General features: G+C 37.4%; 1 pseudogene; it reads right to left on the reverse strand.

Moving 5' to 3' along the window:
- Positions 1-1,181: 1,181 nt before the first annotated feature.
- LOC105858772 (uncharacterized) lies at positions 1,182-13,650 on the reverse strand (annotated as a pseudogene).
- Between the last annotated feature and the right edge of the window lie 595 nt (positions 13,651-14,245).

A 14,245-nucleotide genomic window follows, 5' to 3' on the forward strand; every position in this document is an offset into this window, starting at 1 on the left:
CAGGATAGGGAATTTAGGTGGAAGAAATCATGGGTGTGTGTGTTAAGTTCATGAATTTGAGTTTACCTTAGGACACTAGACAGAAATGCATAGTAAGCTCTTAAATTTTATTCTCAGGAGAGAGGTAACTTTCAGAAATAGATTTGGAGATCATCCTACTTTTCTCCTTCACTTTTTAAATTCCCCATAGAACAGATGATAATTGTACACTTTTCTCCCTACTCACTTCTCAGCCTATCATTGTGTCTGTCGAGGCCTATTAGCTCTTCTACTTCTGGACATCATGATCTTATTTCCAGACTTTTAAAATAATTTTCCTTTCCACTGTCTCTTTCCCTCTTTTAATCTTAGATTCTTGTTAAAGCAGGAAGATGATCCTGCCATTCTCTGGTCCAAAGACCCAATGGCTTTCTATTACTTTGAGAATAAAATGCAGAAATAGGAAATTTAATCCAACCGCACCTAGTACTTTTATTTTACAGATAATGAAACTAAAGGCCAGAAAATTAAAGTCCCTCACCTTTTAGCATCACACTCCTTAACAGTCTTTTTTCCTACCTCATTTTAATTTCCACCTCATTCTTACTTCTAAGTGCACATTTCAATCAGTATTTACATAATGCATTATAACTGTTTCTGTGAGCTTCTTGAGAGCAGGGGCCTTTTTTCCTCTCTTCAGCAGGACCTAGTACAGTGCCTGACACTGAATATTTATTTAATGAATTAATGACTGAGCACCATAGCCACATCATTTATTGTACTTCCTTACTTCTGTGTCTTTGTTGACTATTCCTGCCTTTATGCCCCTACTCCTATTCTTCAAAACTCAAATTTCAGGAGCCCCACAAAGCTTTTCCTTTTCTTTCCAATTAAAATTGAACCTTATCTCCTCTGAGCTCTTATAAGCATCTTGTCCTACCCTTATAACATTGGGTCATGTGTTTTCTGTATATATGTCTCTATCACTATACAATATACACTTTATTGGAAGAGATGATATATTCTTTGTATATACTACAAAACCTCACCAAATGCCTTGCCCATAAAATTTAACAATGTTTGTTAAATTGAAATATTAATTGGATAATTATGGGAGATAGTCAAAGTAAATGACAATTTGAATTTTTTATTTTAAAAAACTATTTCAATTTTTCAGTTGAAAACTTTGCAAATATGCTGTTTGTTATCAATATGTATGTCAGAAATCAAAAACCAAAACAAACAAAAAATCTAATGAATATTGTCACTTGAAAAACAAGATCAAAAGGTCTTTTTATTTTTACACAGAATATGCTATACAAATTAATCATTTAGGAAATCACTTTAGCTACCCTATGGGAAAAACTATCTTCTCTATACTCACAACACTTCTAACATCAGATGTGTATGGGGTTTTCCTACACCAAGCAATCCTCCAATTCTTTGTAGACATCAACTGGGTGTCCTGCAATTCAATTCTAATACTGTCTACTTGGAGTTAGCACAGACCCCTCAGGTTTAGGGCTCAGTTCAAGAAGACTGCTGTGTCCCACCGCGCCCCCCCCAACTTCAGACACCAATCACACATCCATGTTTTCACTAGTGCTTCTAATTGGCTATAAATCTGAGGTTTCTACAACCCCCCTCCTTGGGTTTGAGCATTTACTAGAATGGCTCATGGAATTCAGGAAAACATTTTACTTACTAGATTATGGGTTTATTATAAAAGGGTACAACTCAGGATCAGCCAGATGAAAGATGCACAGAGCAAGGTGTGTGAGAAGGACCACTGAACTTCTATGCCCTCCTGAGCCATGTCACCCTCCTAGGACCCACCTTCACAAGTTCAACACCCCACAAGCGCTCAGATTCCTGTCCTTTAGGTTTCTATGGAGGCTTCATTATGTAGGCATGATTGATTAAATCACTGGCCACTGTTGATTGAACTCAATCTCCAGCCCCTCTCCCCTCCTGGGGTCAAGGTGGGGTGGGGTTGGTCTGAAAGTTCCAACTCTCTAATCATATGGTCGGTTCCCCTGGCAACCAGCCCCCATCATATGGTTCTCTAAGGTCTTTCCAAAAATCCTCTCATTAATATAAACTCAAGTGTGGTTGAAAGGGACTTATGAATAACGAAAAACATGCCTTTTATCTTTTTTTTGAGGCAGGGTCTCGATTTGTCACCCAGGCTGGAGTGCAGTGGCCTGAACATAGCTCACTGCAGCCTCAAATTCCTGGGCTCAAGTGATCCTCCTGCCTCAGTCTCCTGAGCAGCTGTAACTACAGGTGTGCACAATGATCCCTGGCTAATTTTTCTATTTTTTGTAGAGACGGGGTCCCACTCTTAGGATGGTCTTGAACTCCTGGCCTTGAGCAATCCTCCCACCTCAGCCACCCAAAGTGTTAGGATTTCAGGTGTGAGCCATTGTGCCCAGCTCTCTTTTCATTTCAATAACTCTTATCATTGAGGAAATACCAAGGGTTTTAGGAGCTTTGTACCAGGGGATGAAGACCAAGTATATATTTCTTATTATAAATCACAATATCACAGCTACCATTTTTGTCCACTCTATAGATGACAAGATAGACAGTAACAGAAAAACTTCACACTTTGACATATGGAAAACAATTTTAAATCCTGTTTTACATGTTTAGAAGCTGTGATTAGTAGTAAGGAAGTAATTTCAAACAAAGTTTATGGGCTGCATTACTGAAAATAAAATAAATCAATATTTGCTGTGAACATTACAGGAACTTGTACAAACTCATGCCCACTAGGAAAATCAAAACTAGATCCCCCCTAAAAAAAAACCCTAAAAACATAAAAACTAAGAAAAGGGGCCACTGGAGTTATCTAACTAATCAGTTTAATACCAGAATGGTATAGTATGTTAACACATGGGGAATTTACAGATAGACATCTATGTTAGCTTAAGGTAGGACTAGCTGTTAGGGAATAAGTGTCATATCAGCATAAATGGCACTTAATATATGGAAGGGACTTAAGTTTTCCCTACATTCTCTAACATAACTTCTGATATACAATTGGTAATTTGGGCTCACTAAAGGTTTTAGATTATAACACTAATACATTTCTTTCTCAGTTGAACACCTCCCCACACTAATTTTTACAACATCAGATAAGTTCTACATTGTCATACATTTCTTGCAATGATACAACTCTCCTTTTGTGGATTATGTCTGAATAAAGCACTAGAGCTTTTCCTACATTATAGCAAAGGTAGGAATTTGTTTTGTTGTTGCTTACTGACATTCAGCACAAATTTTATTCATATTGAAAGTTTTCCCACAACTCAAAGGACTCTTTCTCCAAATTTTGCTTAATTTTAGTAATGTCTGAACTCTGAGTGAAACTTTCATTATAAAAAGTGAATTAATGTTTTTTCCCATGTGGTTTTTGTTAATGTAGTATAAGAATTGAGCATTGATTAAAACCTTTTTCATACTCATCAACAGCATTCATAAGATTTTTTTCTGGTATGGTATCTCTGGTACTGAATAAAGTTGATGTATACACTAAAGGTTTTCTCATATTCATCACATTTAGACTGTCTTCCTCAGAATGGACTTTCTTATGATTAATAAGATCAGAGAGTTGGCTAAAAATTCTGTTGCACCGAACACACCAGTAGAGTTTCTTCCCAGTGTGGATTTTCTGGTGTTCTACAAGATCTGTGCATATGCTGAAGGCTTTCCCACATACATCACATTTATATGGCTTTTCCCCAGGGTGTATTCTTTGGTGGTTAATGAGGTCAGAGTGCTGACTAAAGCTTTTGCCACATTGATCACACAAATATGGTTTCTCCCCAGTGTGGATTCTCTGATGGCGGATAAGAGCTGAGCACTGACTGAAAGCTTTCTTACACTCATTACATTGATAAGGGTTTTCCCTAGTGTGGATTCTCTGGTGTTTGATGACGTCTGAGTTCTGACTGAAACTTTTGCTGCACTGTGTGCATGCATATGGTTTTTCTCCAGTGTGAACTCTCTGATGAAGACTAAGGTCAGAACTCTGACTGAAGTCTTTCTCACAACTATCACAATGATAAGGCTTTTCACCAGAGTATACCCTTTGATGTTTAGTGAGGTCTGAGCTTTGACTAAAACTTTTACTGCACTTGTTACATGCATATGGTTTCTCTCTAGTGTGTATTCTTTGATGCTTAACAAGATCTGAACGGCGACTAAAGCTTCATGTACAATCACTACATGGATGAGGTTTCTCTCCAGTGTGGATTCTTTGATGAAGAATAAGTTTGGAGCTCTGACTAAAGGTTTTCCCACACTCATCACATTCATAGGGTTTCTCACCTGTATGACTTCTATGATGTTTAACAAGATCTGATCTTCAACTAAACACTTTATTCCACTGATGACATGGGTAAGGCTTCTCTCCAGTGTGAATTCATTGATGATTAATAAGATCTGAAAGCCTACTAAAGGTTTTGCTACATTGACTACATGGATAGGGTTTCTCTCCAGCATGAATTCTTTGATGTAGAATAAGGACTGAGATCTGATTAAAAGCTTTTCCACATTCATTACATTTATAGGGTTTCTCTCCAGTGTGGATCCTTCAATGTTTAATAAGGTCTGAGTTTGGACTGAAATTTTTGCTACACTGATTACATGGCTATGGTTTCTCCCCAGTATGGATTCTCTGATGTAGAATAAGATCTGAGCTCTGACTGAAGGCTTTCCCACATTCATCACATTTATATGGTTCTTCACCAGTGTGGACTCTTTGATGTTTAATAAGGCCTGAGTTCTGACTGAAACTTTTGCTACACTCATTACATGGCTATGGTTTCTCCCCAGTATGGATTCTCTGATGTAGAATAAGCTCTGAGCTCTGATTGAAGGCTTTCCCACACATGTTGCATTTATATGGTTTTTCCCCAGTGTGAATTCTTTGATGTTTTAAGACATCAGAACTCTGACTAAAATGTTTATTGCACTGGTTACATGTATAAGGCTTCTCTCCAGTGTGGCTTCTCTGATGCTTAACCAGGTTTGAGTGCTGGCTGAAACTTTTACTGCAATGACTGCACTGGTAGGGTTTTTCTCCTGTATGAATTCTCTGATGTATAAAAAGATATGAGCTCTGACTGAAGGCTTTCCCACATTCATCATATTTATATAGTTTTTCACCAGTGTGGACTCTTTGATGTTTAATAAGGCCTGAGTTCTGACTGAAACTTTTGCTACACTGATTACATGCATATGGTTTCTCCCCAGTATGGATTCTCTGATGTAGAATAAACTCTGAGCTCTGACTGAAGGCTTTCTCACACACATCACATTTATATGGTTTCTCCCCAGTGTGGATTCTTTGATGTTTTAAGATATCAGAACTCTGACTAAAATGTTTGTTACACTGGTTACATGTATAAGGCTTCTCTCCAGTGTGGCTTCTCTGATGCTTAACCAGGTTTGAGTGCTGGCTGAAACTTTTACTGCAATGACTGCACTGGTAGGGTTTTTCTCCTGTATGAATTCTCTGATGTATAAAAAGATATGAGCTCTGACTGAAGGCTTTCCCACATTCATCACATTTATATGGTTTTTCACCAGTGTGGACTCTTTGATGTTTAATAAGGCCTGAGTTCTGACTGAAACTTTTGCTACACTGATTACATGCATATGGTTTCTCCCCAGTATGGATTCTCTGATGTAGAATAAACTCTGAGCTCTGACTGAAGGCTTTCTCACACACGTTGCATTTATATGGTTTCTCCCCAGTGTGGATTCTTTGATGTTTTATGACATCAGAACTCTGACTAAAATGTTTGTTACACTGGTTACATGTATAAGGTTTCTCTCCAGTGTGGCTTCTCTGATGCTTAACCAGGTTTGAGTGTTGGCTGAAACTTTTACTGTAATGACTGCACTGGTAGGGTTTTTCTCCTGTATGGATTCTCTGATGTATAATAAGATCTGAGCTCTGACTGAAGGCTTTCCCACATTCATCACATTTATACGGTTTTTCACCAGTGTGGACTCTTTGATGTTTAATAAGGTCTGAGCTCAGACTGAAACTTTTAATACAACAGTTACAAGGATAAGGTTTCTCCCCAGTATGAATTCTCTGATGCAGAACCAGGGCTGAGCTCACAGTAAAGGCCTTTCCACACTTATCACATTCATAGGGTTTCTCCCAGTGGGTTCTTTGATGCCTAATAAGCCCTGTACTCCAAACAAAACTTTGCCCACATTCATCACAGTTATGTTGTCTTCTTTTAAAGAGGTTATGATCCTTTTCATTTAATTTATTCCCAAAGTCACAGAATTCTCTGCCTTCAGAATCCTGGAGAACATGCTCTCTGATGTTGCCAGACTCTTCAGTCAATGATTCAGTTTTTGCTGTAGTTTCCTTCTCTGAAGCTGGCTTTCTAATCTTGGTCTTGGTCTCACCATCTGGAACAATAAACAAAATCCAGATGGAATGTGTTCTCTATACTGTAAGGAAGTTTCAGGTGAAACAGATCAATATTTACCTATAAAACATTACCACAATATGGGAGTGTTCCAAAACAGTGAACATTAATCCACTGAGAGCAAAACTAGGACAAATCAGCAAGTAATGGATCACATTTGCCATTTATAGTAGTGACTTACCAGATATGCTCTGTATGTTTGTCACAGGAGATTTGGGAATATTGAAACCTAATCACTGTGATTAGGACAGTGTGACTAAATTAGACCTAACTCCCCCCCCCCCAAATTTATTAACATATATAAAATAAGCATTGTGAAAAAATCTAGAAAAAGAAGTGGTTGGGCTTTATCTAGCACTATCTAATTACTTGGGCTAAAAGTATGGTATTAACAAAAAAGAAAGAGAAGAAAAACAAAATACTTCAATTACCTTGCTTGTATTTTCCGTATAAATTTTTAGAAATCGTACAAAATTGATTGCTAACACACCAGTGGAGCAGATACTATGTTCTAAACACCTTTTACAATAAAGCCACAAACATGAATGATCTCAGTCCTTAAGTATAGAGATCACTTCAATACTGAGTTTCCATATGAGAAATAAAACTAAAATCCTAAGATTCCTAACCAAATGAATGGACCGCTCTTTAGGCCAAGGGAACCCCAGAGAAACCTCAAAAACTGAGTTTCTGGCCACGACAAGACAGGAGGTCAGACATGCCTCATTATAGGTATGTCTGCTTCGCTAAACCACTATTAGGCTTTCTTTCCTAAGAGTTAAACAGAAACCAGCCCTTTCAGAAGATTTGCTCCACTGCTGATTTCAACCAACTGCCTGATGCTGCCCCTCCCTTTTTGTGCTTTTGACATGGCAACTGACCAGCTAGTGGTTCTGGCTAGCCTACAGAGGCTGCATACTGAGTGCCTTCATGTCCCCTACTTCATCTTTTGACATATAGGGTTTAACAGTAATACATTTAAATAATAAGTCTGCAACCCAAAGTGAACATAGGACATATATAACATACATTAGCGGTTCCCAGCCTTTTTGACACCAGGGACCAGTTTCATGGAGACAGTTTTTCCAAAAATGGGGGTGGGGTGGTGGTGGGGTGAGGGTGGGGGCACTGCTCCAGATCATCAGGCATTGGATTCTCACGGAGAGCATGCAACCTGGATCCCTCGTATGTGCAGTTTGCAGTGGGGTTCATGTTCCTATGAGGGTGTGATGCCAATGCTGATCTGGTGGGGGATGGGGCTCAGGCAGTGATGCCAGTGATAAGGAGCAGCTGTGGCTACAGGTGGGACTTTGATCACAGCTCCCCTCCTGCTGTGGCCTGGGAGTTGAGGACTACGGACATACATTATTAGCTTACTATAGAGAAAAGCACCTCCCCTTTGTGAATATTACCCATAGTTAATCCTATAAACTGGTTTTCACCAGCAGATCTGCATCAAAAGAAATACTAAATGAAATTTTTCAAGAAGAAAAAAATATTCCAGATGCAAGCAAGGTAATGCAGGAATGAAGAGCATTGGAAAAAGTAAAGTATCTGCATGCATCTAAATGTGTACTGACTGATTAAAGCAATATAAATGTCTTGTGGAGTTTACAATATATATGTAATTAAAATATATGGCAAAAATAGCACAAGAGGAGGGAAGAAAGTAGAAATTAAGTATTATAAGGTCTTTACATGGCCTGAGAAGCAGTAAATTAAAATAAACGGTAATAAATCTAGTGTGTATGTTGTAAATTCTAAGGCAGCCTTTTCAACCAGGGTTCCAAAAGAGAAAACAGAAAATGATTTGAGTGGCTATTTTCTTAATTCTCCCAAGGATAGTATACAGTTAATACCATAGTAGATGTATAAGAGAAACACTAATACATTACTTACAATGGATGTCTTAAAGCATCAGAGCTTAATTCTCATACAGAACCACATTTGAGAAAGGCTGTGATGAGGTAGCCATTAAAATAACAAAAAAAGAATGCATAAACAATAAGCTAATAGAGAAAAAATTGGAAAAACAAAAAACCTGATAATGTAAAATTAGACACAAAAAGAGGAAAAAGAAATAATAAATAGAATAAAAAACAAATAAAGAAAACAAAATAAGAAGTGAGTATATCTAAATCAAAGCACATCAGTTATATTATACGTAAACTGACTGCTCCAATAAAAAACAAAGAAAACCTCTAGCAACATCCTTAATGGTTAAATATTGAATGCTTTTCTCCTAAGAACAAGACAAGGATGCCCACTCTTATCATTGGTATTCAACATTGTACCACTTCTATTCAATATTCCTAGCTAATGTGGTAAGACATGAAAAATAACTGAGATATACAAATGGGAAAGAAAGAGTCAAACTGTCTCTATTTAAAAACTATACAATCATATATATATAAAATCCCTAAGCTATCTCAAACAAAGCTATCAGAACTTGTAAATGAGTTTATTAGATCAATATACAAAAACCAAGTGTATTTATGTACGCAAGCAACAATCAGAACCTAAAATTTAAAACTTTTCAATCATACCCCAAAATAAAATACTTACAAATTCAAAAAAATATGTGCAATATCTGTATAATGAAAACTACAAAATATTGCTGAGAGAAATTAAAGACTTACTAAATAGAAATATACACCATTACTTATGAATATGAAGATTTAATATTATTAAGATGATAATTCTCCCCAAATTGATCTACAGATTCAAAGCAATGCCAATTAAAAACCTAGCAGGTTTTTTTGTACAAATTGACAAACTGATTCTAAACTTTATATAGAAAGGCACAGAGGAGTCTAAACAATTTTGAAAAAGAAAAACAAAATTAGAGAAGCTACACTCCCTGATTTCGAGCTTTACTATAAAGCTGCAGTAATCAAGGCAGTGTTGTATTTTTTTTTTTTTTTTTTTGAGACAGAGTCTCACTTTATTGCCCAGGCTAGAGTGAGTGCCATGGCGTCAGCCTGGCTCACAGCAACCTCAATCTCCTGGGCTCAGCGATCCTACTGCCTCAGCCTCCCGAGTAGCTGGGACTACAGGCATGCACCACCATGCCCGGCTAATTTTTTGTATATATATTTTTAGTTGGTCAATTAATTTCTTTTTATGTTTGGTAGAGACGGGGTCTCGCTCAGGCTGGGTTCGAACTCCTGACCTTTAGCGATCCGCCCGGCTCGGCCTCCCAAAGTGCTAGGATTACAGGCGTGAGCCACCGCGCCCGGCCGGCAGTGTTGTATTGATATAAGGACAGACATATCCATTAACAGAATAGAACAGAATTCAGAAATAGATCCAAAAATATATGTACAACTACTCAACAAAGGTGCCAAGATAATTCAATGGTGAAAGGATACCCCCTTTTCAACAAAAAGTACTGGAACCAGATATTATGATGACAATAATGAACTCTTTTTTCCTCACACTATACACAAAAATTAACTGGAAATGTAACATAAAACTAAGCATTAAAGCTAAAACTATAAAACTTCTAGAAGAAAGCACATATGACCATCCTCATGATTTTGGGAAAGGATAGGACACCAAAGCATGAATCATAAAATAAAAAAATTAAACTTCATCAAAATTATAAACTTCTACTCTTCAAAAGGCATTATTAAGAAAAGAAAGTGAAGCCATAGACTGTGACAAAATATTCACAAAGCATATATCTGACAATAGACTTGTAGCCAGAATACAGAAAGAACTTTTATAACTCAAAAACGAGAACACAACTCAATAAAAAGAGGCAAAGATTAGACGACACAGTTCACTAAAGAAATTATATGAATAGTCAACAAGCACATGACAAAATGCTCAGTGTCACTAGTTATCAGGGAAATGCAAATTAAACTGCAAGGAGCTACTGGTAAATACCAATTACTGATAATACAGCTAACATAATTAATGGTTAAATGTTAACAAGGATGTAGAGGCACTGGAACTCTCATACATTGCTGATGATGGTATATCTACCTTAGAAAATTCTGGCAGCTTTTCATAAAATTAAACATAATCTTACTATACAACCTAGAAATTCTACTTCTAGGTATTTACCCAAGAGAAATAAAAACATATGTCCACACAAAGACTTGTACCCAAATATTCAGAGCAGCTTTATTAATAAAACAGCCAGAAATGTAAACAATCCAAATATTCATCAACAGATTGTGATACATCCATACAATCAAACAGGATTCAGCAATAAACAATAATTAATTATTGATAAAGCAACAACATAGTTGAATCTCAAAAACATTACACTGAACTAAAGACAGGCATAAAATAGTATAATTCCATTTACAGGAAATGGCAAAGAAGGCAAATCAAATATATAGTGACAGAAAGCATATCAATGGTTGCTTAGGAATGGGGAGGAACTGGATGGAACACAAGGAAATTTTGGGGAAGGGCACTGATATAACATGTCTATGTTTTGATTGTGAAGGGAGTCTACTCTGGGTTTTTAAATATGTCAAAACTCATCTAAATGCATAAATAAAGGGGGTATATTTTATTGTTTATAAATTATACCTCACTAAAGTAGATTTAATAAAAGTCAGTAAAGGCCAGGCATGGTGGCTCACGCCTGTAATCCTAGCATTCTGGGAGGCCAAGGTGGGAGGATCGCTTAAGGTCTGGAGTTCAAGACCAGCCTGAGCAAGAACGAGACCCCGTCTCTACTAAAAATAGAAAGAAATTAATTGGCCAACTAAAAGTATATATAGAAAAAATTAGCCAGGCATGGTGACGCATGCCTGTAGTCCTAGCTACTCGGGAGGCTGAGGAAGCAGGATTGCTTGAGCCCAGGAGTTTGAGGTTGCTGTGAACTAGGCTGGGCAACAGAGGGAGACTCTCTGTCTCTCTCTCAAAAAAAAAAAAAAAAGTCAGTAAGGATACATTAGACTTGAACAACACAGAAACCCTTGATCTTACAATCTAACCTTATATTGCTTCATTTGTTTCCCTTTACAGCAATTCTCCTTGAAAAACTTTACTTTTTCATTTCTATATGTATTTTATGTTATTAAGTATTTTATACATAGAAAAAATATACATACATGTATATATATGTGCAATTAAAAAAATAATGATAATGGTGCAAGAAACACAATTGAACCTTCCATTCAGCTTAAGCAAAAAACAAAAAACAAACAAAAATTACCAGAAAATTTCCAACACTCCTGCACATGCTTTCTTGATCCTATCTCCTTCCAACCCCTTTTGCAACCTACCCTTGTAATCACTATGCTGAATTTTGTGTTTATCTTTCTCTGGCTTTTTTTTAGAGCTTTACCAAATGTCTGTATATTTAAGAAAATATTTTTGGTTTTGCAAGTGTTATAGATTGAATTGTGTCTCCCCAAATTCATATGTTGAACCCTAACCAACAATGTGACTATATTTGGAGACTGGGCCCTTAAGGAGGTAATAAAGATTAAACGAAGTCACAAAGTGGAGTCCTAATCCAATAGGACTGGTGTCCTTCTAAGAAGAGGAAGAGACACCAGGGAGGTATGTACACAGAGAAAACACGGACATGTGTAAGCCAGGTAGAGAGGCCTCAGGAGAAATCAACTCTGCTCACCCCTTGATCTTAGACTTCCAGTCTTCAGAACTGTGAAAGAATAAATTTCTGTTGTTTAAGCCACCTGGTCTGTGGTGTTTTGTTATGGTAGCCCTAGCAGACTAATATAGGACTTTATATATTTATGGAATTATACCACATGTATTCTGTGACTTGCTTTGTTTGTTCAACATTATATGTGGAAGACTCACCCATGTTAATATGTGTAGCTGTAGTCCATTCATGTTCACTACTACAGAATGGACATATACCACAATTTGTTTACCCATTCTCCTTCAATGAACAATAATATTTTGCTCTTACAAACAATGCTGACATGGATATGATTGTACATTTATCTTGGTGCACATATGAAGTGTTTCTCTGGAATCAAGTTTACATAACCTAGACTTAACTGGATCTTCAACTAGATAGTCCCACAAGTTGTTGAGCCAATTCACACTTCCATCAGGAGTATATAAAAGTTCACATTGCTCTATGTTCTGACATTAAGTCTTTTCTCTTTTTAGTGCATTGTAATTAGGACTTTATCTCTGTAACTCCATTGAAACTGCATTTATTAAAGTCCCTCATAAGTTCTGTCTCACAGCATCTATATCGTTGTGTAGTCTCCTTCCACAATAAACTTTGGAACTGGTCATGTGACTCACTTTGGTCAAAGAGATATTAACAGATGTAACACAAATATAAAAGAGTGCCCTCTTTCTGATTTTGGAAACTAGCTGCCCTGTGAAAAAGTTCATGCTAGACTGCTGGAGATGTGTGAACCAAGCCATAGCCAACACCAACAGTCAGACATGTTATTGGGACCATCTTAGACCCCCACCCCAGTAGAGCCACTAGATAAATACATGAGTGACATTAGTCAAGACCAGGAGGAAAAACAGCCCAGCTGAACTCAGCTCAAGTTGATGACCTACAGAACCATTAAAGTAACAGGGTTTAAAAATGTGTGATGTTTTATGTCACTAAGTTTAGTTTAGTTTAGTCGCTAAGTAATAGACACAAATAACCTCCAAGGTATGAATTATTACACACTTATACAGTGAAGAAATAGAGCCGTAAAATATGTAACTTATTGAAGCTAGTGAGTGACAAAGCTGGTATTTGAATCCAGGTTGTCAGACTCCAAAACTTTTAATTATGGCCCTACTGCAGATGAGAAAGATGACTTGAAAAGAATTTAAAGGAAAATGCTAAACATTGACAGAGTGGTTATAGGATGATTATATAGGAAAAAATGGATGACTGTGGGACCTTAATAAAGAGGAGGGAACTGTATGAGAATCTGATTGCTAGAATTGTAAATAAAGCCACATGACTATGCTTGGAGTACTAAAGAGATAATATTGCCTAACAGAGTGAGGATGCAGACAATGAAGAATACTGACATCATTTGAAGTCACTACCATCCCTTATACTTCACACCCCAACCAAAACCACTAAGAAAGATATAATACACTGCTTCTCACCTGAGAAAAGGTGGTGTTCTTGAGATTCATAATTGAACTGGATCTCCATGGACTGCAACTGGACACCTCAGGGAGCAAGTGAAGAATTAACTATTTCCTGTGTAAACTTTTCTTGTCCACATAAGGGTTGAGACTTGGAGGCAACTGGGCACCACTGGGCTTGGAAGGGAACCACTGTGCAGACTAGTGATGTAATTTCTGAGACTAGACCATCAGAAACATCCTCTAGATATAGAAAAAGGGAAGGAAAAACCAAATCTCATTTAGGTGCTTTTTTTTCTCAGACTTTATTAAGCTTCCTTCCTCATCATTTGGGAATCAGGCATGACGCCTTTTGCACAAACATTCCCCATTCAAAATCTAGAGATGTTTAAATAAAATTGGGGGTTAATGCTACCAAATAAGGGCATAACAGGAAAGATAACGGAGGAAAAGGAATTTCACCTTAACGCTATGTTATTCGTTGCCCTTCTTGTACAAAAATGGATTATCATGATCTTTCTTTCTCTCCTTCGCTTTTTCCAACATTCACAGATTCCGGATGCGCTTTCCAGGTATGGTCGGCTGATTCGCGTGGATTCACTCACGGTTCGTGATTCCACGCGTCCCCCAGAAGTTCTGGCGTTCATTCAGTTGAACCCAAGTCCCAGCAAGGGCTGACCGGGTACCGGCAGAACTCCAGGACGAGAGCCAAGCAGCACTTCATGCCTAGGAGCGACCCTGGCGGCCTG

The sequence above is a fragment of the Microcebus murinus genome, chromosome 17 (assembly GCF_040939455.1).
Source record: "Microcebus murinus isolate Inina chromosome 17, M.murinus_Inina_mat1.0, whole genome shotgun sequence".
Classification (NCBI taxonomy): Eukaryota; Metazoa; Chordata; class Mammalia; order Primates; family Cheirogaleidae; genus Microcebus; species Microcebus murinus.